At 44.3% G+C, this 24,511-nt stretch overlaps 1 long non-coding RNA gene across 1 annotated transcript in view; it reads right to left on the bottom strand.

Annotated features, from left to right (window-relative positions):
- LOC115074306 overlaps positions 1-23,769 on the bottom strand; it is a 175,093-nt gene extending 151,324 nt beyond the window's left edge. Inside the window, exon 1 of the long non-coding RNA XR_003852216.1 lies at positions 23,592-23,769. This is a non-coding gene — a long non-coding RNA (uncharacterized LOC115074306). The remainder of the gene's footprint in view (positions 1-23,591) is intronic.
- Positions 23,770-24,511: the final 742 nt, after the last annotated feature.

The raw sequence follows: 24,511 nt of genomic DNA, 5'->3' as shown, positions 1-24,511 counted from the left end.
ATGCACCAATTAACTATACTAATTGCTGGCTCATATGCTAACTCCCACTGCTGACAAGCTGAAATAAATTAAATCACAAACCAAGAGATGTGTGAAGATTTCCTTCTTTGGTACAGATATTTGCACATAATTATGACATTTGTTATGTGAATATCTTAGTAATATGTATATTATTAAACCATTAATGGTTTAGCCCTATTTGGAACTAAGCAAGAAATGGAATCAGAAAGGCATTTTTAAAATGATTGATCTTAACTAGGGCTGTACAGAGAATTTTATTTTCAGTTGCCATTTTTTATTCATTTTCTTTGTTTTGCTTCCCAAATTCATTTGCTTCATTCATTATGACATTTCATTAATTTCCATTAAAGTCAAAGGGGGAAACAATGCATCCCATTTTCAACTCCAACATTGGGGTTTTCTATCCAAGTTTAATGAGACTTCTTAGTAGTAGTCAGTAGCACTCTTCTCTCTGCCGGGATCGTTGTTCACAGTGATCCTGGCTGCTTCCAGAGTAACTTTGGCTATTACCTACGTAACGCTTCCAGTATAAAAGTTTGCTTCCAGCGTTATTACCTACTGGAAGCAGCCGGGATCGCTGTGAACAGCGATCCCAGCAGAGAGAAGAGGGCTACTTTTGGAGGTAACGGATGGCTGAGAGGATGGGAGGGAGGTGACCGGGAGGGGGGGAAAGCTGTTAACATTTTTTTTTTTTTTTTAGCTGGGAGAGAGGGGGAGCTCAGGCTGGCGGCAATGTTTTTTTTAGAACCTTTCTACTTTCTAACATTTACACAGGCATGCCAAATCTTGGGGACTGCGGCATGGGAGGGGGATTTATCATTGTGGTGGGCATTGACCCAGGAGAGACTTGCAACTTTTTTTTTTCCTTTAGATACACTGCTTACCCAGACAACTCTGAAGATTTCCGGGTAAGTAGCAAGTTATCCGGTCACTCGAGGCCTGATGACTTTAGGCCTTAGGGGGCCATATTCAATCAGTGGCCAGTTAGAGCTGAAGGTATCCGGCTGTATGTAGCTGAATAACTCTAAACAATAGTTTTCAGCAGGAAGTTTTTACTGCTGAATATACCGGACAAGTTATCCGGCTACCCTTAGGGGGGTCATTTACCAAGCGGATCGCACACGATAAAGGACGTTTTGCACGCGAAAGGTCCCTTCTCGCGTGCGACACCAAGATGGGGGCAGAGTCGTGGGTGGCATCAGCCCCAGAAAAGGAGGAGTCGGGGCGGCACAGGGGCTGATGCCGCGAAGACTGCGCCGACAGAGAAAGGTAAGCACCTTTATCGCTGTCAGTTTTGCGCCGAATAACTACACCTTTTATGGTGTAGTTATTTGGCGCGATGCCGGCAGCGATTGCATCGCGGAGGTGCGATCGCTGCCAGCAATCACAGGACCGCCATCCCCCCCCGTCCCCCATTAGTGCGCGATTCAGGGAGCCGTACGACATTGGTAAATCTAGGCCTTAGCCCGATAACTTGTGCACTAAATGGCCAACTGAGTATATTGGCCTCCTTGTGTTTTCTTCACATCAAGTTATCTTGATCTGTGTATATATTGAAATGAAATGCAAATTTAAAAAACATGACCCCATTGAGAATTAGGGGTGTGCACAAAAAAAGCAATTGTGTTTCGTATCGTTTTTCTTCTTTTTTATTTTTGTGGGAAGTTTTTTTGTTTGATGTTTGTTTCATTTATTTCAAATTAAACAAACATCAGAAGAAAGAAGAAAAACAGAAAAAAAAAACCAACAAATAGAAAAACAAAAAGGAAACAGAGTCTGGGTTCACCCCTCCCCTTGCTAAAACAAACGTCAGCACCGCCAAATTTAAAAACTGAATTCCTCCCCCAAGCCTTCCCCTGTGTCTCCCCCCCCCCCCCCCATTACCTTAGATGCCTCGTACCCCTTCCGTAGGGTCCCTAATGTCCAAATGGAGCAGGGGAGATCTCCTGTCTATTTATTTACCGCCACTCCATGTGAGAATCACTAGTTCACAATGGTTTACAGGAAAAACATTCATAAATAAAATGATAGTTACAAGGTGGATAGACATTCATAGAAACGGAAGTAATACAATGGTAGACTTCTAACGTAGGAACAGAGTTAGATTAAAGGGGTTAGCGAGGTGGGGGTTATTGTTTAAGAAATTATATAGGTTATCTGAGTCATGGGGAACTGGGTATTTCAGTTAAGTAGAAGGCATTTCCGAATAGCCAACTTTTTATGTCGCTTTTGAATTTCTTTTTATCTGTTAATGCTCGAAGTTCTTCAGGCATGGAATTCCCAGTTTTGGGCAGGTTGAGATCACTCTCTCTAGTTAGCGTTAGATGAGTCTCTTTTAAGTCCAGGAATTCGTAGGGGGATCAGAGGTTTAAATGTCATTCCTAGTAGATCATGGTTGTTCAGGTTAATGTTATGGGATATTATAGTTATGCTCGGCAGGGTCCTGATTTGAAAATGGTGCTGGCTGGCTCTGAGGTCAGTGTCATTTTCTTGTATGGTTGCATGCTGGAAAACCGTACAACAAAATGATGCTGGCCAGAGCAAATCAGGACATGGCCTGGCAGGAATGACTGCTCCATTTGGACTTCAGGACCCTACAGAAGGGGTAAGAGGCATCTGGAGTAGGGATTGGGGACTTTTCAGTTTTAACATTTCTATAGCGCAGAGTTTTTGGCAGTAGGGGTTGGAGACTGGGGAAGGGCCTGCCATTTTCAAAAGGAAGTGAAATAAAATGTAATTTTGGGATTTGCCCTGAAATGACACATAATAAAGCAGACTGTTTGGCTGCAGTTTTCAATGCATTTCAAAACAAATGCATGCACCTATTGTGATTGCCCAAGTAGTATTTTCTAAAGACTGGGAACATTTTACTGAATGCATAGGCATTTTTGTACTATTGCTCACTATAAGTTTGCAGTAGTACAGTTCTGCATCTTTGTTGGAATAGGGTCCAAATAAAGTGGAGGAACGTCAGAAAAAACATTGGCAACACTATAGACATATAGAAAAACAGTTTGTTTTTTTCTAAATTTCTTAGTGCACTCCTTTGTTGTATAAAAAGTTTCTTAATTTTGATAAGAGACCTTATATAGCAAAGGAATTCACTAACAAACAGATTGTACTAACAAATTTTTTTGTACATAAATAGGAGTGCACCTTCATTCGGAATACATACCTTACCTGTGGCAGCTATTGTTTTCCAGTGTGCATTTTTACTACCCTGTGTTCTTAGGCGTTTAACATTTGGAGCATTAATAATATTGACTATATATATAATTAGAAGGGTACAGTATAGCCACAGGGTTCCCTGCTGCACATGATAAATGAAACCAATATCTGCCAGTGCTAAAATGCTTGTCTTACTGTGGTTTGCCTTCATAGGTTTGAAAAAATATTTGCTTTTCTTGTATAGATTGCTAACCTATTTTACCTGCAGGGGAAATCTTCTTTCCTAGAAATTTGAGTTAGGGCTTTGTCATGAAAAAGTGACATTCACTACACAATCCACGTGTTCCATTAGAGACGAAAGAATTTTCCCCTCAGGGCTAGAAAGCAAAGCACCAATGTTAGTAAACTGCTGATAAATGTACTGATACCCTTATTTGCCAAAAATAGAGAATCAGTGTAAGGTCTGAACTATTTCAGGGGATGGATGAGCTACTAGCTGATTACTACAGTATACTATCTCTAGTCTCTCTATAGAGAGTTGCCTTACAGAAGTAGCACTGAGGGGATCTGGTCTTCATGGGCAGAGGACCTTTACTGAGGTGAAGGGGGTGGTGATGGTTAGGAAATGGATCAGGAGTATGTTGGTGCCAATAAGCCCCTGTCATGATAATTGCATATGTAAGGGATCAGAAGTGATGATGGAGGCACTGAACCCTTACTATTTGTGCCAGAGGGAGAGGAATAAAAGGAGGAGGGAAATGACATTCCTGTGCTGTTTTCTTCAGTTCAGCCTGGTTGTCATGGGGGATTCTAATTCACAGTGTGCCTGCTAAAAGGTTAAGATAAGATTCATTGCTCAATGTAGAGGGAAAGTCTAGTAGGTCCTTACTGACAGGTGGCGGAGCTAGGCTGGGAAGAGACGGATCAGGAGCTTCATCTATACCAACCCCTTTCCCTTCAGGTTGAGGCCTTGGGTTTCAGGGGACATAGGTCTTAGATGAGAGTCTTGAGGAGAGGGCATAGGTCCAGTATCAGGCTAGGGTCAGAGGCAAGTGGCCAACTAGGAGAGTCAGTGTCCAAGCTAGGGTCAGTGGCGGGTGGCAGGCAAGAATGGTTGATATCCAGGTGAGGGTCTGAGGCAGGCCACAGAAAAGAATGGTTAAGATCCAGGCTAAGGTCATATCCAGAAGTCAGTCCGAGAGCAGGCAAAGGAGACAAGGAGAAGGATTTTGTACCTCTCCATGGTCTACCTTCTGCTCCAAAGTTAGCCTGCCTGTTCGTCCAGCATATTTTCAGATTGCACGGATTCCCTCCACGGAAGGGAAGGAAGGAGGCAAGAGCTGGATAGATGTGGCAGGACGGGCTGGAGAGGCAAGGCAGGCACAGGATTAGGAACGCAGGAGAAGCAGCAACTCACACTACATACAAGGGTAGCCAACCCATTGCTGAGGTGTAAGAAGGAGTTCTAAGAAGGCTTATATAGGCCTGGAGCCCTGATGACTTTGGGAGGCACAACAAGCACATTCTAGATGCAGATCCTTTAAGTGTAGCACTGCCACATGCATGCCTAGAGGAGTTGTGGAGGGAAGTAACAATGGTAGTGTCCTGCCGCAAAGTGAGCTTCCAGCAGCATCCTGTCCTAGGTGAAAGAGACCGGCAGGATAGTGTTGTTGGATGAGTGCCATGGCTCACGAGACCTACCTGTGAGTTGCGAAACGTTAAAGTACCACCTTTACATCCCCTCCTCAGGGTCTGGCACTTTGGCTTTGAGGGAGATTGCTGGTGGAATTCCTTCACCAGAAGAGGTGAATTGAGATTGGCTGATTGCTCCCAGGAATTCTCTTCTGGTCTATAGTGTTTCCATGTAAAAAGATATTCTAATCTATTGTGTCATCTGCGACAGTCTAAAATCTCCTGTATTTCATAATGCTTATCTTCTTCTGAAGAAATGTCTGTGGGTTTGGAAGGCTGTCAAGATGGACAGCAGATAACCAATGGTTTTAATAGAGACATGGAATATGTTGCGTATCCTCAGGGTGGTCGGGAGTTTGAGTTGATAATGTTACTGGTCCTATTTGACACAAAAGTGGAAAGGGACCTATGAAGCAAGTAGCCAGTCTGAGAGAAGGGATGCAAAGGTGCAAGTGCTGAGTGCTTAGCAATAGGGATGTGAATCGGGCTTCAGACGATTGAAAATAATCAGAAATCGGGGGCTCCCCCAAAACGATAGGAAAACACCACGATATTGATCGTGGGGGTTCTCTTATCGTTTTGGGGGAGGGCAGGAAAAACGGCACACAAAAATAACCCCTAAACCCACCCCAACACTTTAAAACTAATCCCTTAGCTTCCCCCACCCTCCCGACACCCCCCCAAAAACTTTTTACAGGTACCTGGTGGTCCAGTGGGGGTCCCTGGAGCGATCTCCCGCTCCCGGGCTGTCGGCTGCCACTAATCAAAATGGCGCCGATGGCCCTTTGCCCTTACCTTGTGACAGGTGTTTTCTTTTTTGGGTATCCGTGCCATTGGCCGGACCCTGTCACATGGTAGGAGCACTGGATGGCCGGCGCCATCTTGTGCTCCTACCATGTGACAGGGGCTGACCAATGGCACTGGTAGCCCCTGTGACATAGTAAGGGCAAAGGCTATCGGCATCATTTTGAATACTGGCAGCCGACGGTCCGCGTGCAGGAGGTCGCTCCTGGACCCCAGCTGGACTTTTGGCAAGTCTTGTGGGGGTCAGGAGGATCCTCTAAGACTTGCCAAAAGCCCCTGGTGGTCCAGCGGGGGTCCGGGAGTGATCTCCTGCACTCGGGCCATCGGCTGCCAGTATTAGTTTTAAAGGGTGGGGGTATCAGCTCGGGCGCAGCCAATAAACAAAACCGTGATCGGGCCCGATGAAAAAAAACAAACCCAAAAACACATGTGAATTGGAACCGGAATCCAAACAGATTCCGGTTCTGATTCACATCTCTACTTAGTAATACTAGATATCTCACTTGGAATTGCAGAGCTGGTCTGTGTTTGACATCCACGAGTTTCTTAGCTTGGGCTGCAGCCTTGATGATTGATTATTTCAGGCCCATAGGTCTTTGAGTTCTGTGCCATAAGCAGAGCTGCCAGGCAAAACAATGGGGAGGAGCTGGTGGCACTTCTCACATGGTTATTGTGTGAAAACTGAGCCCACAATAGCAGGGTGGCCCAGTCATCTTGTCTTTCATTGACATATAGGAGAAGGAAGGTTTTAAGTACCTGATTAATTTTCTCCATCTATCCATTGCCTTGAGATTGGTAAGCAGTGGTAAAGTCTAGGGTGATGCCGAATTTGACAATAGCGGGCCATAAATTGGTTGCCCCTGTCAGAAAGGATATGAGAGGGTAATCCGTGCAATCTGAAGATATGCTGGATGAACAGGTGGGCTAACTTTGGAGCAGAAGGTAGGCCATGGAGAGGTACGAAATCTTGGAGAATCTATTTACTATGATGCATATCTCAATGGAGCCATGTGAAAGGGGAGATCCATGACAATTTGTGGTCAGATGGTTACAGGGTTCCTTGTGGACTGGCAATGCCAGTAACAACCTCCAAGGTCGGGCACAAGCAGATTTATGTTGCACATGGATAAGGCAGGAATCCACATAGCTTTTAATATCCATCTTCACCTGTGGCCACCAATAGTGATGTTGAAGGAGATTGAGTGTATGGGTTACTCCGGGATGACTTGTCGGGTGAGAGTCATGAGCCCATTTTAACACTTTCTCTCAAATCCTTTTGGGTACTGCCATTTTCCCAGGAAGAAGATGCTTAGTAGCAGCGAGAATGATTCTTGCAGGATGAACAATGTGTTGAGGGGTTTCCACTATATCTTCCTTTTGAAAGGAGCATGAAAAACACAACCCACTCTCAGATTCATGGCTGCTGGTTGATAGCACAGCTCAAAGTCAAACCGGGAGAAGAAGAGGGACCAGTGGGCATGTCTAGGACTGAGTTGTTGAGCTTGCTGAAGGTTCTTCAGATTTTATGATCAGTGCGGATTGTGATTCAGTGCTTGGCTTCCTCTAGGAGGTGCTGCCAGTCTTCCAATGTCTATTTCACTGCCAGGAGTTCTCAATTGCCAATCATGTAGTTTCTCTCAGCTGGGAAAAACTTCCTGGAGAAGGAGCAAGGCAAAAGAATCCCTTTGGTGTTGTGCTGACTGAAGACAACCCCGACCCCAAGGGTAGAGGTATCTGCCTCCAGGATGGTCAGGATCCAGATGTCGCAGGGAAGGTCTTTAAGAGAAGGCATGTTTAAGAGCCTGGAAGGCATTGATTGCTTCCGTGTTCCAATTCCAGGTGTCAGCACCCTTTCTGGCCAGGACTGCGAGAGTGGAGTATCCTGGAATGAATTGACGGTAATAGGTAGCGGATCCTAAGAAATGTTATAGAGCGTGAAGACCGACCAGCTGGGACCAGTCTAAGATTGCTTTCTGCTTTGCAGGGTCCATGAGAAGACTGGTGTAAGAAACAATGTAGCCCAGGAAGGAGAGTTCCTCTTGTTCAAAGACAGTTTTGGTAGAGCTGGTGGTCTCATAATCATCGGAGTATTTGCCTAAAGTGTTCACAATGCAATGCCAGGGATTGCAAGTAGATATTAGATAAGAAGCTCATCCAGATAGACCACTATGTAGGAATAGAGGAGGTCTTGAAAGATTTTGTTTACCATACTTTGAACTACAGTCAGAGAATTGCAGAGTCCAAATGGCATAACAAGGTATTCGTAGTGCCTGTCTTGGATACTGAATACCATTTTCCGTTCATCCCCTTGTCTAATGAGAATGAAATGTTATAGTCTCCCCTTAGGTCCAGCTTAGTGAAGATCTTGAAACCTTGCAGGTGGTCAAAAAGCTTTGATATGAGGGGCAGAGGATAGCCGATTCTTTTTAGTGATAGTATTGAGATCCCTGTAATCAATACAGAGTCAGAGAAGAAAACCCACTCCAGTGGGTGAGGGAGAAGGCTGGGATAAAGCCCCTCACCAGGTTCTCCTCAATATAGTCACTCATGGCCTAGTTTTTTTGGCAGTGATAATGGATTAGATCTAGCTCATGGGGAATCTTGTCAAGGAGGAGGTCTATGCCACAGTCATAGGTGTGATGCAATGGTAATGTCTCCAAACGCTGTGGGGGGGGGGGGGGGGGATGTCCTGGCCAGATGGCAGCAAAAGTCAAGTGGACTGGAAGCTGAATGGGTGTTAGGCAGGAGTTGAAGCAGGAGGAGCCCCGTTGGGCTAATTCCAAGGAGGTCTAGTCGATTATAAGCTGATGTTGCTGAAGCCAGGGCAAACCCAAGATAATTGGGTTCATGAAAGGATATGGACTCTGAGGGAAGGAGGTCAGTGCAAAGAGACAAAGGAATTGTGACCTCAGTAAGCTGGCCCAGAAGAGGGTCCCCATAAACAGAGGAGATGGTTACTGGTTGTTTCAAAATGATAGTATTTGATGTTGGCAGACCAAAGCTTGGTGTATAAAATTCCCTCCTGGTTCTGAATCTAGGCAGGCTTCTGTATGAAATTCGTCCTGCACCATGAAAATTGAGATGAGAACCAGTAATTGGGGAGAGGAAGAGGTCCAACCTAAGGTTGTCTCCCCGGTCAAGTTTCCCTACTTCTCTGAACAGTGGGAATTCGTGTGCCTGTGGCCTGCACAGTATGTAAACAGCATCATAACTACCTTCTGCAAAGCTTTTCCTCTCCAGAGAGCTTAATTCTGCTCAGTTGCAAGGTTCCTCTGAGGTCCTGGGATCTGGAGCAAGAACTGGCATCAGTGGGGTGTTGAAAATGAGGAGCCAGAGATTACTGGTCGCTGGAAACTTTATTTTCCCATGTGCTTTCCTGGAAATTGACAATCAGTTATGGACCACCCAAACAGATCAAGGCATCCAATGATGTTGGGATGTCTCGGCCCACCAATTCATCTTTAATTTTGCCCAAAATTCCCTGCCAAAAGATGGCTGTAAGACTGTCTTCTCCCCAATTCAACTCAGAAGCTAGAGTACAGAATTTGATGGTGTAATCTCCCAGAGTTTAGGCACCCTGGCAGATCCAAAGCAGGACAGCCTAGGGAGGACTTCTGACCGGTTTCCTCGAAAACTAACCGGAACTGCCGGAGGAAGTCAGGAAGACTCTAGAGCAGAGGATACTCACATTCCCACAGCAGAGAGGCCCAGGCTAAAGCCACACCACTGAGCAAGGAAAGAATGTAGGTCACTTTGGATTGGTCCGTAGAGAAGAGATTGGACTGCTGCTCGAAGCATATGGAGCATAAATTAAGGGATATGCAGCTTTCCTTAGGATCCCCCATATACCGAGAAGGTCCTTGGAGTCAAGGCACTGGTCTGGAGGGGATGGAGCTCCAGGAAGGTGAAGTTTCTCTAGGACTGCAGTGACCTGGTTAAATACCCCTTGCCTCTCTTAGACCCGCTGAGCCAGGCTTGGTATTGCCTGAAGCAAGGACAAGACCATGGAGTGCATGACCTCAGCAATCTGTAAGATTCATTGACTCTTGTGCTGTTGTAAGATTGGCTCAACCTACAGGGTTACTGAGAACTGCCAGAGTTAGGGTGGGAAGCGACAGATCAGGAGCTTCACCTATAACAGCCCCTTGGGTTCCAGGGGCCAGTAGGTCTTAGGCAAGAGTCTCCAAGGACGAGGTGAGAGCATAGGTCCAGTATCAGCCTAGGTCAGAAATAGGCAAACTAGGAGGGTCAGTGGCAGGGTGGCAGGCAAGAATGGTTGATATCCAGGTGAGAGTCAGAGATGGGCTGCAGACAAGAATGGTCACGATCCAGGCTAAGTTCAGATCCAGAAGTCAGCCCGAGAGCAGGCAAAAGAGACAAGGAGAAGGATGACACAGAAGGGAAGGAAGGAGGCAAGGGCTGGATAGACTTGGCAGGCCAGGCCAGAGAGACAAGGCATGCCAGGATGGAGAGACAAGGCAAGCTGAGCAAGAGAGACAAGGCAAGCACAGGTTAAGAAGCAACACACTACATGCAAGATGTAATTGACCCATTGCTGAGGTGTATGAAGGAGTCCTGAGAAGGCTTACCTAGGGCTGGATCCTGGTCATCATCGGGAGGCACCGCTGGTATGTTCTCACTATGGGCACTTTAAGTGCGGCACCATCTAGTGTGCACATGCCTAAAGGAGCTGTGAAGATGAATGATGATGGTGGTGTCCTGCCATGCAGTGAGTGATCAGCAGTGTCCCACCGCAGGGAAAGAGACTGGCAGCAAAGCAGCATTGGGTGAGTGCATGACTTTCCCACAAGCCTTGAAATGTAAAAGTTAATATCTGGTGCTAGGTAAGTGTTAACTTTTAGATCTGAGTGGTCACATGCAAAATAGCACATTGAGCATACCATATTACACTATTTTGTATGTATTCCAGCAGTCAGCTAATAGAAAGGGGAAGATAAGCAATGTAACTAGCTATCAGTACAAAGAGGAACAGCAGCAGTACCTGATCCCCCCCTAAAAATCTCAACAATATAAAAGACTAAAATCTGCCATCATTTTGAATAAAAAAAAGACTAGTAGATGATTACAATCTGCTGCTAATAAGCCATTTCAATGGCAGATAAACACTTTCTAGGATACCAATATATATATATTTTTTTTTGGGGGGGGGGGGGGGGAAATCAGGTACTGCTGCTGTTCCTCTTTGTACTGTTAGCTAGTTACATTGCTTATCTACCCCCTTTCTCTGGGGTGACTGCTGGAATCTCAGCAACAGGAGGAGGACTTTTCTTCAGTCTAGCTAAACATTATTGCTTCCGGTGACAAACTTCTTGTACACACAATAGCCTTAAGGCTACCCCTGGAGAGGGAAGTGCAGCAGATCTCTCGAAACTCAAAGCACTGAGTACATGGTCCACAGTTATCAAGAACGAGTTGTGACGGAATCCACATTAATTGTCCAGCAGTAATTCTTTTAATCAAATCACCTGACCTGTCCACTGGTCCCCAACATTACATAACTTCTCTAATCCTTTCCAATTTTCCATTGCTCACCTGTTGTAAGTAAATAAATAAGAAAAAGTGTTGCAAGCAGCAAGATGACATCATGATTTTAGAATTAAAAAAATTAAAAGATGCATAATTTTGTTTTGGAAAACATGACACCTCTACATGAACAGGAAGAGAAAGAAACATACAAAAAAAAAAAATCAGTAAAGAGCTGCTGGCATTGGGATTCGACAGGTGAAGTCTGACATTGCTGACATGGCGAGGTGTGTGCAACCCTAGAGCACTAAGTCCTGTCCCTACATGCCAGCTGGGAACACTCTGCTTCTCTCTTTCTTTCCAACCTTGCTCCGAGGTTTCAGACAAAATGCTAAAAGTAAAAAATATATCCATATATTGTATGTAATCCAAATTTTAAAATACCGGTACTTCATGCTCATAGTTTTGGAGGTCAGAACAATTAGGGCCTATTTTTCCTATCGTAAGTGAAATTTGATATTCATCTTTGATAATTCTGTTATGTTTTGGTGGAAATTGCAACAAGAGTTGACTTGGGCCCATTTGATGGTTCTTACAGGTCTTATCTGCCATAAGGACAATTAGTTGGTTCTTCTTTAATTTTCATCAGTATCCTATGAGAGTAATTTTCAAACCTATTACATGGCTAAACAAGTTACTCCTGCCCCAACTGGTCTGGTTGGAAAATGCAGGGCTGGTGCAAGGGTATTAGGTACCCTAGGCGAAACTTACAGCCTGGCCCCATCCCCACCCCCACCCCGTCACACCCTCCCCACACACAATAAAAAATTATACATTTATAATAGATTTTACATGAACAAAAAAAGTGTAGTCTGAGGTAAAAATATCACTTACATGTATACTATGGGGTAAATTTTAAAAGCCCTGCACACCGGCACGCCTATGTTACATAGGCCTCCAGTGCGCGCAAAACCCCAGGACGCACGTAAGTTCCGGGGCTTTGCTTGGGGGGGCATGTCGGGGGCAGCGCGGTGCCAGCCCGGGAGTGTTCCAGGGGGCGTGGCCGAGGCCTCCGAAGCAGCCCCGGGCCAGGCGCGCACAAGTTACGCCTATCTCGGCCAGGCGTAATTTTTGACAAAGGTAGGGGGGGGGGGGGGGAGGGAAAAAAAGTTCCCTTCAAGGCCGCTCCGATTTCGGAACGGCCTTGAAGGGAATGGGGAAAGCCATCGGGGCTCCCCTCGGGCTTGGCGCGCGCAAGGTGCACATGTGTGCACCCCTTTGCACTCGCCGACCCCAGATTTTATAACATGCGTGCAGCAGCGCACGCATGCTATAAAAGAGTGTAGATTTGTTCGCGCCGGGTTGCGCGAACAAATCTACACCCGCGCGTATGTTTTAAGATCTGCCCATATATATTTTGGTACTTAAAATTGATACAGATAGAAATGGACATGATTTATCACGCCCACCAAACAACATTGATCATACAACTATGTTACCGTAACTTGATGGCACCTATGTAGTTATAATTTAATACATTTAGCAACATTAATTTATGTGCCTTATTGTAAACCGTTGTGATGGTATATATCTTGACGGTATAGAAAAGATTTTAAATTAAAATTAAATTTACTTGTAGTGCTGTAAAACCCTGCAAAAGAGTACTAAAATAATAAAGACCTTTGGAATTGGTATTAGGTCTATTGTAATGTGTATTGGGTATGGGCCTGGCCCTCAGAAAGTCATGAGTAAACTGAATTACAATTTCAATATAGTGTATCTCCCATACCAAAACTGCAATAACTGCCAGCATGCAAACATTAATGATTCTACTTATGAAAAGGCAACACTGCAATTATTACACCAGCCCCTAAAACGCCAATACACCTATTAGGAAAACAGAAAAAGTTAAGCTGCTATAGATCTCTAAACAGTCCTTACACATTAGCAGAATGTCAACTCTGTCACACATGCAAAATACAGACAGATCCTCACCAAATGCAGAATAAAGTAACTTTAATGTAATATAAATGTGCAGACAAAAACTAAACAAGCCAGTCTATGTATGCAGTGCAATGATGGAAAAACAGACATTATAATTCCTCAAAATATCAAAGAATAAAATCAGGAAATATCAATAGAAGTAAAACCATACAAATACAAAGAATATTTCAAAATAGCTGACAAATAGAATAACATCCAATAATATAAAACATATAAGACCTATCAAATATTTCAAAACAGTAGACACTAACACCACCCAATTCTTACAATTTTAAAAGGATAAAAAAATCCCCTGCTGTCCCTTATCTGGGATCTTTTGATTTTCAGATGCCCCAAGATTGTCATGGATTAGCAGGGGAGAGGAGAGAGCTTGTTACTCTCATTCTCTCTCCTCTCTCTCATATATACACATACAGAACATGTTCTCATTCTCTCATACACACACACACACACACAGGCATGCTCTCACAGACATGCTTTCATGCATATACACAGACAGACACACACAGATATAGACATGCTGTCACATATACAGACACAAACATGCTCTTACAGACACATAGACATGCTCTCTAAAAAACACACACACAGATATGCTTTAATACATACAGAGATACAGACATACTCTTACACACACAAGCAGAGACACTCTCTCACTCACTTGCTCCCCCCTCCTATCAGACGCACAAGTGCAGCAGCAGCCTCCTCCTTCAGCCCCTGTGGCAGATAGGACTCATGTTTCTTGAGGCCGCTGGGGCTGATGCTGCTCTGTTTCTGCACCTGTGTCTGGAGGGGCATGCTGTTGCTGCTCTTCCTCCATTGGTTGAATACCACATGGGCCCAGGACAATGCTGCCTCTTCCTGTGATGGGGACGCATGGTTCTTTCCTCTGCTTCTGGCCATGACTACATGGTCTCTTCTTCCCATCCATGTGGACCCACCGCTTCCTGTTCCAGGCCACATAGGCAGGAAGAAGGAGAAGGCATGGCATCACTGCCCCCAGACTAGTGGTGATCTAATGTAAATATGTTTATAAAAGAAATAATCCACGCATACATGTTATAAAATTGGCGTGTCCATGTGCATACACTGGGAAGTGCGCCGACATGGATGCACACGTATGTTTTAAAATTGACCCCTTAGTGTATGAAGTAACAATTATGTATCCCCTTAACAATAATCAGAATATTAAGAGATAAGAAGCACACATGAGATGGTTCTTTCTGAATTGGTACACCATACAACAGAGAAGAGATGTTCTGATTAGAGGTGCATTCATCAGAAGCAGGCTGCTACTGAAAGGTCAGCTAAGTTACCCCTATGTCTTATAGGCTTCAGATGTCATTAAAAAGAATTGATATTTTTTCTTTACTAAAGAGATTGAAAGCCTACCAGCCTTAATTCTCAGGGCCTGTTGGGACATGATGACTCACAGGATCTGTACTGATTTTAAGTTTACATGTCTGTTGCTGCTGTCACTATGGAAAGATCTTTAGCATTACAGCCTAAGGAGCAAAGGATAGAGGAGAGAGAAAGAAAGGGGGAAATGGGCATCTGCCACTGGGAAGGGGGGGTCAAGGGTGAGTCAAAGGACTGTTGCTAGGCAGAAGGTTGGGGGGGAATGCTGTTGGTGGACAGAGGGTGGAGGAGGGGGTGTTGCTTCTGCTGGGCAAAGGACTAGATGATAGGAGGCTGTAGCTGCTAGTCAGGAGGTTGTAGGGGAGAAGGGAGTTGCTTCTGGGTTTGAGACTGACAGGCAAGAGACTCCTTTTACTGGGCACAAGGTTGAAGAGAGGGGCTTCTGTTGCTGAGTAAGTGTTGGGAAAGAAGGGATGCTGGGCAGGGAGTAAAGAAGAGAGAGAGGAAGCTTCCATGCAAGGGATGGCTAGGAAATATAAGGGATGCTACTGGAGGAGAGAAAGTAGAATGCTGGACAAGTAGTGGTCGAGAGAAAGAGGGGAACTAGCAAGTGGACGGGAGAAAAAGAGGGACAATGCAGGGTATGGAGTGGTGTGGGAGAGACAAAGAGTGGGATGTAGGAGAAGGCGTGGGAAGAAAGGAAGAGGAGATGCAGGGTACAGTGTGAATGGGGGATGCAAACGAAAGAGTGGATTGGAAGAGAAAGTTTGCTGGGCAAAGGCTGGGAGAAGAGAAAGAGGAGGATGCTGGATAGGAGAGGAGAGATAGAGGGTACCTTGCTGAAATTGCCATCACCAGAGGGACAGCTGTACCTGTGCTGCCAAAGGAGAAAGTGCTCTGTTGAAATAGCCATTGAAAGTCAAAGGGCGGGGGGGGGGGGGTGTAGCATAATTCTGTATATCTACTCCTTGTACAGAAAAAGCTGGTCCCAACATTGATGACATGATTTCCTAATATCCAATATAAACTTTGTATAGGTGGAATAGCAGCAGGCTCCATGGTGTCAGGGACAGGCAGGACCAGTCAAGGTTTTTCCTACATTGCAAATTCTAGGGAGGAACAGTAGACCAGGTTGAAATGTCTCAGCAAATAAATCCAGCTGTTATCCCATGATACAGGTATCTCACAGGTTTCAATAGAATATACATGCATAAGGTACACATATTTATGCTGGAAACAACAAGTGTGTATTTTCTATTATTTACGTGTAATATTTACTTAATATCCCACCCCTTTACGCATGCAAATACACATGTAATTTACACCTTTTTAAGTAGGTATTTATTTATTTTTAATTTTTATATACCGGAATTCCTGTATGCAATACAAATCAGTCCGGTTTACAAGTAACGAAAAGGTTGCCCTGGTCTGGTAGATTAGACTGGGGTTTTTTACATAGAACATAGAACAATAACAATCAACTATTGAACATTATTACAAGGAACAGTGAAAGTAACAATAGTTTAACAAACATATAATATTATTATAACATTATTCGTGTTCACATTTTACAAGGAACTTTGGTAGCGTAAATAGTCTGCAAGTAATCGGTAAATAATATAATATGAAAAGTATGACTTAAATAAATAGATATTGTGAATCAATCATATAAAGTATAAAGTGCTAACAGTGCATGTACCAACGGAGCACTAGTAAGGGAGCTTAATTTCCTACTAAGGATGTGGACTTTTGTCCATCAGATCATGAAGGTCTAACATCTCCTGTATGGCCCTCCATTCCTGGAAAGTGAGCTCACACAGGAAAGATCAGATGTGGGAAAAAGAGTCACACAGGCTAAATGAGAACTATCACAACAGGGACAGTGGAATGCCTTTTTGGTTAGAGAGGGGGGGGGGGGGAAAGAGGGACAACCAAACTCCACCCAGTTCTGCCCCAAACTCTACTCCAAGCTCCACCCATATTCCCACTGCCAATTTTTTTATTTTACATTTATAGTTAATGTCATTCTGTCTTATATATATTCTTATTTATAATTTACAACCACAGAAGCCAACTCCTCTCCAAATCTTTGCAAAACAAAACAAAAAAGGAGAGGGAAAAATTAATCTCCCAGTTATTTATTCTAAAAAGAAACTTCAAATGAGCAGGGACGGTATCATAACTAGAAGTACCTCCGTTCTAATCCACTGTCTCTTGCCCACAATGGGCCCCAGGCAGTATCAGCCTTAGCAGCACTATGAATTGTAATCATATACCATCGCACTCAAAGTAATATTTTATTTTTACCTTTAGAAAAAAGTTTTACTTTTATCATTATAAAAAGACTAATATTTTATTCTATAAACTACTCATTATCCACACTAAAAAGTACTTAGCTCATGTAATCTGGCATTCAATAATTTTGCTGTTCAAAATGTTCCCAATATGGACCATGTTTCGGCCATCTGGCCTTCATGATGGGATAAATATTTTTATCAAACATCACCAAAACGCCAAAACTTCTTCACATAACCACATCCTTCTTTAAGATATGTGGTGCTCACAAATCACCATTTGGCGCCATTTGTGAAAGTGATTTGTGAGCACCATATATCTTAAAGAAGGATGTGGTTCTGTGAAGAAGTTTTGGTGATGTTTAATAAAAAAATGTATCCCCTCATGAAGGCCGGATGGCCGAAACATGGTCCGTGTTGGGAACATTTTGAACAGCAAAATTATTGAACACCCGATTACATGAGCTAAGTATTTTTTAGTGTGGATAATGAGTAGTTTATAGAATAAAGTATTAGTCTTTATAATGATAAAAACAAAAATGTTTTTTCTAAAGGTAAAGGTACAAATAAAATACTTTATGAGTGTGACAGTAGATGATTACAATTCACAGTGCCGCTTGTTATGGTTTGAGGTATTGGAGTGGATTCTTGGGTACTGCGGTGATGGCCACTCCCACAGGGAGGAGCCCCATGAGGAACCGCAGTACTAGGCTAGACTATACATGCAGGCACAGAGAATTTATATTTATTATACAGCTTGATGGTACTGTCCGGGGAGCGGACAGCAATGAGGTAACCCAGTAGAAGTAGTCCAGGGGTCCTCAGCAGAGGAGACCAGTCCCATACTAGAGTAGATGATAGGCAACGCCGGGTAGCAGAGGAGGGTCCTGGATGAAGACTCCAAGCGCTGAAGCTGAAACAGACTGACAGAGTTAGTACCCACTGAAATAGATAGCTGTATTGATGAAGATCTTGGCAGGCAGAAGTAGTTCAGTAGTAGGCACCAGAGTAGGGAGAGCAGGACCTTGAGGAGCGAGTACCTGATATCCCAGATAGGTACCTGAAAGAGAGCATAAGGACCCCCAAGGAGCGGGTACCCAGGTTAGCGATGAATTACCCCGAAGGGCAGAGAGAAAGCTTCCTGAGGCAGCTAGGAAGCGGCAGAGCAGCTTAGACCGGAGGCTTTCCAATCCAATCCAATCTTTGCTAACTCAGATTGTTAGCAAATGAAGGGCAGGCTAAATACCAGGATGTGATGACATCACTCGGAAAGGACGCCCCCGAGGTTCCCGCCATAACATGGTTAAAGACATGGGTGACGTGCGCACGCGCACCCTAGGAGGCCCTCAGGAAAATATTTGGCGAACACCGTCGCCGTTCTGGAGACGCCAGAGAGAGCGGCATGAAGACGCCACAGGAGCCATCTTCCCAAGGCTTGAGGAGAGAGAAGGAAGAAAGGTGAGGCACAGAGGTCAAAGCAGTCTGATGGACACAACGCCACTAAGGCTGATACTGCCTGGTGCCCATTGCGGGCGACAGACAATGGATTAAAATGGAGGCACTTCTAATTATGATACCGCCCTGCTCATTTAAAGTTTCTGTTTTGAATAAATAACAGATTGGGAGATTCATTTTTCCCTCTCCTTTTTTGTTTTGTATATATTCTTTGCATAAATCAGAGTATAATTATTCATTTCCAGACCAATTAATTGATTTGTGCTGGAAAACCGATATAGTGATAAAAGGAAAAAAATGACAAACAGCATTACTAATAGAAATGTCAGTATTAAGTGACTATTCTGTACTGTGTATGGAGAGAGAGAAAATCATCAAATACTAAGAGATGCAAACAAGAACATTTTGCCTAAAGATAGAGAAACAGTCCTATTTGTTTGGTCACCATGCACCTGATTTAAAAAAAACAAAACAAAAAACCATTTCCAAAAACACTATAGAGGTACATTTCAGAGGCTGAGATCATTCTCCACATACTTTGCCTTATGTTGTTAAGAGAGAATCATTCTTGTCAATATAAATCCTGTACCTCCAAATCTGTAAGAGATACTTTGTGATCACAGACCCCCCCCCTCCTCCCACCCCCCAAAACACAATCTTCTAACAATGGGGGAAGAGCAGGATATTTTCCCCTACACATAGCCATACAAAAAAATTGTGTCATCTAAGTACAAGAAATTCAAATTTCCTCCACTACCAGGCACATTGTGAAATACCAAAATCCTGAGAAAAAAAACATATGTAGTAAACTTGTAATACCTACAGCAGTTCTAACTCACAAGACTCCAAAAGCAACAACTCTTCCTATGATTAGGAAACACTGCAAACATTACATCAGGCCCTAAAACACCAATACACCTCCTGTTGGGAAAACACAATGAACAAGACTGCTACAGATCCCTACACAGAACTACAAGCTAGCAGAATATCTCACCTTAAGTCACACATGCAAATGAGCCTCAACAAATAGAAAATAATCACAAAAACAGAAATATGCAGACAAAAACTAGAATGGTTAACCTCAAGAAGCTAGATTCTGCATAAAATACAACACTGGAGCCCTAGAACAGACATGCATTTTCTCCTAGACTAAGCCAGGCCTAGTCATTGTTCCTGTGGGGAGTGAAGGCTGTTATGTTACATAACACCCCCCATAATAAAAATGACAAAGTCTCAGTGGTGCCCATATAATATGGTATTTTATGTTGGAGCAACTGAGTCTTTGTTAGTTTTCTTGTGGGAGATGGGGTAGGGGTGGGAGCAGGAAGAAGGGGGGTAAGGAGCAGGGCAAAGGGGGATGGTAAGGGGTGAGAGCAAAAGGGAGTGGAGATGGGGAGGGTGAGGAGTGGGGATAGAGAGAGAGGTGGGATAGGAATATAGGTGGGATGCTGAGGAGAAAGAAGAGGGGACTGAAAGGAGGCAGGAGAGAAAGAGGAGAGGGCTAGAGGCCAGAAGAGAGGTCTCCTCTCATAAATAATTAAGGCACTTTGACCCAAACACAACATGGTATTATTTTGGGTTTACAGAACTGTTTTTTTCTCTTGTGGGGGTAGGGGTATGAGTATGGTTAGGGAATAGAGGTGGTGGCAGGAGGAAGAAGAAAGACCAGAAGCAGGCAGTGGGAGCAGGAGAAAGAAGAAAAAGGGGGGCAGAAGGGAGAGCAGGAGGAAGAGGTATAGAAGGGAGGCCAAAGAAAGAGGAGGGGTAAGGGGTCAGGTGAAAGAAAGCAAGAGTGGAGAGAAACAGGGGCTAAGGGGAGAGGCTGAAGGGAGAAGTAGAGGGAGATGGAATGCTGGTGAATGGAGAGGTGAGGGCTTGAAGCAGCAGAGAGAGAGAAGAGGCCTGCCCCTCAAAAAAAATGAAGCCTCTCTTCTCAGCCCTCTTCTTTCTTCCAGCCACCAGCCTCTCCCACTCCTGCACCCCACCTCTTTCTCTCCTACCTCTCTTATCTCCCTGTCCCCCACCCTCGCTTATCCCCTCAGTCACTTCTCTACCCAAACTTGCTCTCTCTCTGCCCCACCTCACCCTCATCCCCATTAACTCCCTCCAACAATCCTCTCACTCACCTCCTTCACTCCCACCTCCCCACAATCCCCTCACCTCCTTCACTCTGACCTTCCCCCACTCACCTCCTTTGCTTCCACCACCTCACAATCCCTTCACTCTTTCACACCCTCCCTCCAAATCCCCTCACTCACCTCCTTCATTCCCAACCCCTGCTATCCCCTCACTTCTTTCACTGTCCCCTTTCCTCCTAAGGGAAGCCTCATTTGGTGCAAATGGTCTGGTGCACTATTTCCTTTCTGCGCCTCTCAGTGCTGCCATGATCTCCTCGCTCACTCTCCATGCTCCTAAAGAATTGGAGGATCGTGGCCTTGCAGCATCTTGGGCCTCTTCCTACTTCTAAGCTGTCAGCCTACGCATACGGTTCCCGGCACGTGCACATGGATGCGCTGATTTTATAACATGCTTGCATCGCCACAAGCATGTTAAACAATACGATACCTGCATGCAGATGCATGCCTGATTTTTATCTGCGCATGCTGGGGTGGGATTTTTTTAAACCATGAGTGGCGACACGATCGGTCCTTTGCCCAGTTCCCTTTCCCCCTACCTATCCTTCCTCCCTTTTCCCCTCCCCCTAAACCTATCCCTAACATACCTTTTTTTTTTTTTCGTCTAACTTACCCGCTCCTCCAAGCAAGAGTAACTTCCGCGCACTGGCCAGCTGCCGGCACGCGCTTCACCGGGTCAGTGCCTATTGCTGCTGTCCCAGCCAGCCCCTCGCCCTGCCCCACCCAGCCCCTGCCCCGGCCTGCTCCTTTTTGAAGACCCAGCCGCATGTACCCCTGCCCAGCGTTTACCCAGACCCCCCCCCTTGCCACAGTCAGTGTTTTCCTGTAAAGAAGTCTATTCTGACCTACCTCAGATAATTAGCAGGTGTAAATATGCACAGGTAACAGCTGTATGTGCATCATGTTCACAAGTTTTTAAAATAGCACCTTATATGTATAAAGGTGAGCCCTTCCCCTAGGCCCACTCCTTTTTATATAAGTAAATTTATTTGCCCGCCATTACTTGTGTGTATGTGTCTGAGATTTATAAAGTAGCACGTGTGCGGGGGATATGTGCTATTTGTGTGCACATGTGCTCAGTTTTACCTATGCAACTCCTTTAAAATATACCTTTTAGCAAAGATCTTCATATCAGTATTTAGTAATGAGATAGGACCGCATATTTCTTTCTCTGTTTCCCATCCTGATGTTTCCATATCGGGGAATAAGCCATCCACTAGCACACTTCTGTACAGATGAAATAAAACAGGAGCTAGTATCTCAGCAAGTTTCTTGTAATATTCAATACCAAGACCTTCTTAGCACAGGCATTCCCCCCCTTCAGTTTCTTTACTGCCTCTGTTACATCCCATTCTGTACGTCATGCTATGGCTAGCCCTGACTTATTACTATTTTAAAATAGTTGCTTCCAATCAGATAACCCAGTTTCTCATTCACTAAGGCAAGGGCTCCCAACCCCAGTCCTCAGGATATACCTCAGACAGGTTTTCAGGATATCCACAATGAATATGCATGAGGTCAATTTGCATATAATGGAGGCAGTGAATGCAAATCAATCTCATGCATATTCAATGTGGATAACTTGAAAACCTGACTGGCTAGGTGTGTCCTGAGGGCTGGGTTGAGAACCCATCTCATACAATTCCCTAAGACCATGTCCCCACTTGTCCATTTGTGATCTTCCTCCTTCTTCTTCACGTTCTTTAGTATATCATTAAGTTTGGTCTCTCTCTCTCTCCCTCTTCTTAAGTGCTGTTATTGAGATAATGCACCCTTGCATAGTAACTTTTTCAGCTTCCCACAACATTTTTCTAACCATCCCAGGCAAATTGTTAAACCGCAGAAACTCTTACCAGATATTCATAATTACCTGACAAGTATCAGTAACAAGTAGAAGAGACTCATTCAGCTTCCAAACCCTGCTACAACCACAAGAGGGCAGTGCCCAAATTAAGTCAATATAAGAATAGGGGTATGATCTGAAATTGTTCTGACTTCAATCTCACAATGGTGAATGCACCACATATCATCCATTCCCAGCTACCACTTGTCTATTCTAGTATATGAGCGGTGCAGGGCAGAAAAAAAGGCAGTCTTTTTTTACCAGGATGAAATATTCTCCAGGCATCCACCAGCACATTTCTCATATTGTTATTCAAGAACTTACATATCCCTTTCCCATCACTTCTGAAATTAAATGTCCCTTCTTTATCCAAAATAGGATCTAAAATAATATTAAAGTTCTCCCAAACCAATAGAATCTCTTTATCTTCAGTACATACTAATTCAAAAATATTTCGACCGAATAATTTAGACCAGTCATTAGGTCATAAACATTTAGCATAGTGAGCAGGGTGCCATCTCACCGCCCTCTTTTGAATAGACCCTCAGGGTCTTGTATAATTTTGTCATAATGAAGACTGACAGTTTTCCCCATCATAATTGCAACTCACCTCATCTTTCTCCTTTTAAAAATAGATGTGAAACATTCCACAATCCCCTCTACCTTGAGATGATAATGGCTAGTAATATCCGGCCAATACGTCTCTTGTAGATAAACAATACCCAGTTGGTGCAATCTATGAACTACAGTCATCCTTTAAATCGGATAATTCAGCCCTTTAACATTCCAAGAGCAGAAATGACCCCTCCCCCCATCTTATCAAATATAACCATTATATATTGTGAAGGACAGGCACCACTCACGTGTGGGTCCAGCACTCCTCTCAACCCCTGTTACCTCTTCTCCTGGCCTCGGGTCTGCTCTGCAACACTCCAAAACTGTTTAAATCCCTAGGCCTCGACCTGGGCCTCCGAGGCTCTAGCAGGGCTTGCACACACACACACACACACTTGCAATATTCCTATAGCAAGTTCAGCCACACTCCCAAAACAGCACAAAATACAGTTTATGTGAAACAGTCTTTTTTCCAGCAGTTCCCAATATGAAACACCCCTGTGGGACTCAGAACACAAAACTTCCTTTTCGCAGGGAAAAAAAACTCACTTGGCTTCTCAGCCAGCCCAAAACCGCCCTGCTTGGGAGTTGCACAACATGCCCCAACTCCCCTCTGTTGTGCAGCAGGTCACGGTCTTCCCATTCCTTTAACAACAAAACACACAAACCTAAAACAGAGTTCAAACATACAGAATCCCATTTGGCAGTACCACTCACTCTGTTTCCATGCTGGAGTCAGCGGCTTCCTCTGCCGGGACATCTGTCTCCATATCTTACTCCTCCTCCGAGGAGCTCAGCTTTTCTGGCCAGTCAAACCATTCTGGCACGCCTTCCTGCTCTATAATCATTGGTTCAGGTGTGTGTGAGCCACTGGTGCTCTGCTCAGCTGCATAATCAGCATCCTCCCTTTCCCATTGGCTCAGCTGTGCCACTAAGGATCTGGGAGTTGTAGTCTTTCCTCGGCTCCCAGTCATTTTTTGCTGTTTAACTTTGCTCTGGGATCTCCCAGTAGTGATCCGGGCCCAGGTTTTCCTGCCTCAAAACAGCCTGCACTTCATCACAATATCAAATCCCCTACATAATCCCAAAACAAAACTGATCACCTCAAATATGTAGTTAACTCCATCAAAATCATTAGTGCTGCTGACCCAATCCCCTATCCGTAGTGCTCCCACCCACTTCCCTCCCAACCCAATGAACCCCCTCTCCCCCCCACTAAATGCAACTCCCACACCATTAAGTAGGCAAACTGTAGCACCACAGCCTATCCCTCTAGAATAAATAATAATAAAAGCTTAACAGGCTAATCATAACACTCCCCCCCCTCCACCGCCCCAAAAGATATGAATCACAATTCAATATGAACATGTAAAAAAATAAAGAAAAAATTATAAATATACCACATAAGAAAAAATACCAAAAACTCAAGTATATTGTCCATCAATTCAGGAACACTCACATCAGTTAACAGTCCATTAGTGCATGACCTCTGCCACATGCCGAAAAATAAAAAGTATGTGGTCACAGAGCTTCACGCTCTAACCTTGGTACTCTACATAAAGGCTTTTAAAACCCTCATTCACCTGAGGTGCAGGTATTGCGAAATAAAAGAGACTTCCTGCCTAATGGTTCAAATC

The sequence above is a fragment of the Rhinatrema bivittatum genome, chromosome 12 (genome assembly GCF_901001135.1).
Source record: "Rhinatrema bivittatum chromosome 12, aRhiBiv1.1, whole genome shotgun sequence".
NCBI lineage: Eukaryota > Metazoa > Chordata > Amphibia > Gymnophiona > Rhinatrematidae > Rhinatrema > Rhinatrema bivittatum.
Note: the sequence above shows the minus strand (reverse complement) of the source record. Positions and strands in the feature narration are given on the sequence as shown.